This window comes from Oryzias latipes, chromosome 13, assembly GCF_053564925.1.
Source record: "Oryzias latipes strain Hd-rR chromosome 13, Olatipes_Hd-rR_3.1".
Lineage (NCBI taxonomy): Eukaryota > Metazoa > Chordata > Actinopteri > Beloniformes > Adrianichthyidae > Oryzias > Oryzias latipes.
Window position 1 is genome coordinate 6,027,865 of NC_136249.1, and position 6,062 is coordinate 6,033,926.

Sequence of the window (6,062 nt, forward strand, 5' to 3'; positions counted from 1 at the left end):
AAGCCGAAAAGTGCGAATTCCATGTTTCCACCGTCCCATTCTTGGGATACATCATCGAAGCAGGCAACATACGTCCGGATCCAGCTAAGATTGAGGCCGTTGCCCAGTGGGAAATACCCCAGACCAGGAAAAAGCTCCAACAGTTTTTGGGTTTCGCAAATTTCTACCGCCGCTTTATCCGTAACTACAGTAGTATTGCAGCGCCTCTCACTCAACTCACCTCCATCAATAAAACTTACTCCTGGAACCCTGCTGCCGATTCCGCATTCAAAAAACTTAAGTCCCTTTTTGTTTCAGCTCCCATCCTCATTCAACCTGATGTCACGAAGCAATTTATCGTTGAGGTGGACGCCTCTGATTCCGGCGTGGGGGCGGTTCTGTCACAACGGGAGGAAAGCTCTGGGAAGCTTAAACCGTGTGCTTTTTTTTCCCGCAAACTAAGCCAGGCGGAGCAAAACTATGATGTGGGCAACCGTGAGTTATTGGCTATAAAACTAGCCTTGGAAGAATGGCGCCACTGGCTGGAGGGAGCAGAAAAACCATTCATAGTCTGGACAGATCATAAGAACCTCGCCTATCTCCGCAGCGCAAAACGCTTAAACTCCCGCCAGGCCAGGTGGTGTTTGTTTTTCGATCGTTTTCACTTTACGATCTCCTACCGGCCTGGCAGCCGAAATGTTAAGCCTGATGCTTTGTCCCGCAAATACTCCTCCTCTGATTCCTCCTCTGACTCATCCATTCTCCCCATGTCCTGTTTCGTTGGAAGCCTCACCTGGGAGATCGAGAGCAAAGTCCAGCAAGCTCAAGGTGAGATTCCTGCCGGCACCTCCTGTCCTTCTGGTACACTGTATGTCCCCGAATCCCTCAGGTCAGAAGTCATTGCCTGGGGACACACGTCCCGCATCGCCTGCCACGGGGGAGTTTACAGGACCATCCGCCTCCTAAAGCGGCGTTTTTTCTGGCCCTCCCTGGAACGGGATGTCAGGGAATATATCTCAGCCTGCAGTATCTGCGCCCGTTCCAAGGTTTCCAACAGGCCCCCCTCAGGTCATCTCCTGCCTCTATCCACGCCTAGCCGTCCCTGGTCTCATATTGCGGTGGATTTTGTTACTGGGCTTCCTCCGTCTCAAGGCCATACGGTAATCCTTACAGTCATTGATCGTTTTTCAAAAGCCGCTCAATTCATTCCTCTGCCTCAGTTGCCCTCTGCCATGGAAACGGCCGATGCCCTCATCCATCACGTTTTCAGACACCATGGGATACCCAGTGACATCGTGTCCGACCGCGGACCTCAATTTACATCTCAAGTATGGAAGGCCTTCTGCTCCGCCCTCGGAGCCACAGTCAGCCTTACCTCCGGGTACCACCCACAGGCCAATGGACAAGCTGAACGGGCTAACCAGGAGCTGGAGGCGGCTCTCAGGTGTCTGGCGGCTCAGAATCAGGAGGACTGGTCCAAATACCTGGTGTGGGTAGAGTATGCCCACAATTCCCATTCGTCCACTGCCACCGGGATATCACCTTTTGAGGCCTCCTTGGGTTACTCACCCCCTTTGTTTCCTTCCCAGGAATTGGATCTGGCAGTGCCCTCGGTCCAGCTCCACCTTCAGCGGTGTCGTGACATCTGGCTGCAGACCAGGGCGGCTCTCCTCCGCACCAAGGAGAGCAACTGCCAGATAGCCAACCGTCATAGGGTGGTGAGTCCCAACTACCAACCTGGCCAGAAGGTTTGGTTATCGTCTCGTAACATTCCTCTACAGGCCTCGTCCCGGAAACTGGCTCCCAAGTTCATTGGACCCTACACCATTGACCGGGTCATAAATCCTGTTTGTGTCAAGCTGCGTCTCCCTGCTGCCCTCAAGGTGAATCCCACGTTCCACGTCTCACAGGTCAAGCCAGTCACTGAGAGTCCGCTTTGCCCGCCGTCCGCTTCCCCGCCACCCGCCCGTACCATCGACGGCGCCCCGGCCTTTACGGTTGATAGGATCTTGGATGTCCGGCGCCGTGGGCGAGGGGTGCAGTTCTTGGTGGACTGGGAAGGGTATGGTCCAGAGGAACGTTCATGGATTTCCCGCTCCCTCATTCTGGACCATACCCTCATCGACGACTTTTACCGGGCCCATCCTGACCGTCGTCTTGGACCGCCTGGTGGCGGTCGTTGAGGGGGGGGTACTGACATGGTGCCTCTGCCAGCTGCTCTCCCCCTCCCCTGCCTGCTCTGCTCCGGACGCGACCAGCTGTCTCCACTTACCCTCATCACCGCCATGGCCTCTTAAGGAGTTCCTGGACCTCCACTCGACGCCAGTTCGTTTTCCTCCCACGGTGCTTAGTCTGACTTGCTCAAGTTCTTGTCCTGTTTACCAAGCTTCATGTTACTAATTGCCCCTATCGTCTCTGACTCAGGAATAATCTACTCTGGATCTCACCTGGTCGCTGTCCCCTGGTTCCACGCTGTCCCTCGTCTGGAATCCTGCTGCTGCTCTCCTCCAGCCAGCTGCTGCGCCCCTGTTGGAAAGAAGCCTAAGACTCACCTTTCTATATAAAGACTTCTTAACTCACCTTATTGTCCTAGTCTCCTTCTGGGTTACAGCATCTGGGTCACTCTGAACTTTTGACAAACCATGACATTAAGACTACGAACAACCAATAAAAACTGTATTGAAATTTCCTATCTTGGCTTTTCTCCAAATCAGTTTTATTGAGTGGAATAAAGTAGTTTTTCACTGCTTATGTCTGAGTAAAGGAGTAGCCAATCACAAAAGTGTCTCCGCCATGTGTGGTTTGATTGACAGACTCATTCTGCTGAAAAAGCTCATTATGAAATAAATAAGTCGTTCTGAAAAACAGCAATGTGAAATTAAAAATAAAGCTACATTGGAAAATATTGATTTTGAAATTTAAGTTTCTGAGTACGACGAAATTTTAGGGCCACCAAAACAAAAAAAGAAAATAAGTAAAATTACGAGATTTTATCTCGTACATTTATGAGATAAAAACTCATAAATTTACCAGTTTAGATCTCGTAAATTTACGGGAAAAAAGTCATGGATTAACAAGGAGAAAAACGCCAAAGTTTTCGGTTTATCGGAGTCAGGCTTGAAGACGAAATAAGTGGAGCGTTTTGTGAAGCTTTATTTCCGGATTATAGGTTAAAAAACAAAGAGATACTGAACCTTTTGGCGACTCAAAATCAGATTATTGTCAGTGGAGCCGGCTTTCCGGGGTTCGGTGTCGGTAAAGCGGAGTTTCATATGTAAAATAAGGAGCTCAGAGACACGTATGGTTGTAGAGGACCACTGTAGTCTATATTTTCCTTTTCATTCACACACCCTGAAGTTCATTTGTCACCTTACGTCATGAACCTGTCATCCGAACACCAATGCGGTAGTAAACAGTGTTACATACGCCCCCTCCTGCATTTAAACCGTCTGTTTCAACATAAAACTATAAAGAGGAATGAAAATACTCTGTTATATTAGCATTAGAATGTTGAAAATGCCAAAAAGTGCTCTTCCTCTGACAGAAGCGTCACACAAACGTAGAGATCTGGTCTTTGGTGGAGGAATAAAGGATTCAAGTGAACAGCTGCCTGCAGGGATACCCGATGACGGCTTCATCGGGCTGCAGAGATCCTGCAAATGAACCATCTATAAATAAAACTTTCATAAATTGTAAATCATACAAATGAGCTTCCAAACATCTGGAACGTTATCAATAAACATTTAGGTCACCTGTTCAACTAAGTTTAGTCGGTCTGCTCCGCTGCTGCGCATCGTTCACCTGCTGCTGTGCTGTGCAGCGTTCACCTGCTGCCCTGCATGCTCACTTCCACTTTAATCTCGTAAATTTACGAGTTTTTTTTCTCATAAATTTACGACTCAAAATCTTGTAAATTTACTAGTTTTTATCTCCTAAATTTTTGGGTGTCTCCCCAAAAATGGATGACAAACATGGTCCACAATGAAGGAATGAATGACCCATCATTCTTACTTTATTTTAAAAAGCTTTTTTTTAACCCAAACCCAAATTTTTTTTTTTTTTTTGGTGGCCCCAAAACTCTGTTGTTTCTTAGAAAAGCCATAGAATTATAATAATATTAAACATGATTTAAAATTAATATTTTAAAATGCTGTTTTTAAAATAATGAACAGGTTTTTAAAGCAAAATGAAATATAATTAATAATATTATAGCTAATTTAAGATCTGTGTGCAGGGTTTTCATAATTTCATGATCTTTTTATATATTTGTGAGATTTATTGGTTGATTTGTCTTTTAATGATGAATAATTTGGGGCTCCATACACCTGGTGTGCCATGCCCCAAATCATCCTTACTTCAAAAACTAGAAAGACATTAATAACAAAAATGCATCAATTTTTTTTCTTGTCTTCTATGAACCCCATAACTGATTTAATTTAAAAGCTAAATCCTGCATGGTGCAAACATCCCAATAAGAAACAAACAAACAAATGTATTTATTAAATAAACCACAGGTTCCATCGATTGCAGGCCACTGCTGTTTTCATATCAAGGAAATCAGAAGACATGAAAGCCCCCCTCCCCTTGCTTTCAACCAAAACACAGCAAGGGTCCTCAGTGAATGGGCCAGTTTTGTGTGTTGTGTTGCAAATTGGGGGGAGCAAGACAAGACATTTCCTTCATCATCTTCAGTTACCAGCTCCATTGCAAGGTTAGAGTCTAATGATAGCCAATCACTTCAGTGAAATATTTTCCTGCATGTGTATCAACAGTTTTTATGTATCCAATCATCCATTGTCATGCTATGGAGATGAGGTACGCCAGCATGGTGGCCCACTAGAGGATGTCTTCTCTACATCTGATTACCACCTGCTTTTAGATGTACTGAGATGCGGGTAATAGTGATAGACAGAGGCAAAAGAGAAAAAATGAATAAAAGGAGAGTAGAAAAAAGGAAAAAATATCAAACCAAATTCACATTTAAGTTAAATAAGCAAAAATATTTCATCTTGTGTAAATATAAAATCATCATGCATCATTTTACACTATATCATTCTAATTCCGTGAATGATAAAAAGTCTAAGGTGTTTGCTGGTGTCATTTTGCCACATCTCCCACCGGTCAAAAAGATTTCCTTTTGATTTGACATTTGTAGCGGTGATTGTGATTGGCTAACCAGGCCAGCCCAAGTTGTACAGATGCAGCCTTAATTGTTGTAGAGGATTAAATATGTGTGTTTGAAAAATGAATACTGATACAACTATAAGATGTATCCTATTCTTTGCATTTTCGTAAACCACTCTATCCCTTTCAGGGTCATGGGGTTGCCATGGCAGAGCATGTCCCAGCTACTTTCAGGTGAAGGTGAAGTACACCCTGGACAGGTAACCAGACAATTAAGACAATTGTCACGCTCCGGTCTGGAGTGAGACCCACAGGTCCAAGGCAAAAACAATAAAAACCACTCCAGAGGTTTTTGTGAATGGAAAAATGGCTGTTATTTTATTTTACAGCAGGTAACCAGCAGGAAAGTCGACACTGTTGACCTGATGCACCAACAGCACCTGAGCCGAATCACCCTCCTTCCACGCCTTTAGCAAGTTGATGTGATAGACTTGGGATGCTTTTCCCTTGTCTGGGTGAGCCACTTCATAAGTCACTGGTCCAGTCCTCCTCAATACCTCGTAAGGTCCTTGCCATTTGGCTAACAGTTTGTTGCTGCTGGTGGGAAGCAGAATCAGGACCGTCTCACCTGGTTTAAACTCCTTTTGTTGAGCCTGTTTGTCATACCAAGTTCCTTCTGTAGTTGCTTTATGGTGCCTGGTCCGTGATGATCTCATCTGGCACCCCAACTCAAGAGAAAAGCTGGACAAGGGCACTGAATATTTTCTGTGTCTTTATGCTTCGAAGAGGAAAAGCTTCTGGAAAACGTGTGGTCGAGTCACAGATTACTAAAATGTATTTATAACCAGAGCCACTCTTCTGTAATGGCCCAACCACATCCATGGCTATGCGCCTATAGGGGGTACCAATTACCGGTAATGGCTGTAATGGTGCCTGTCTGACTTTGATGTGTGAGGTGA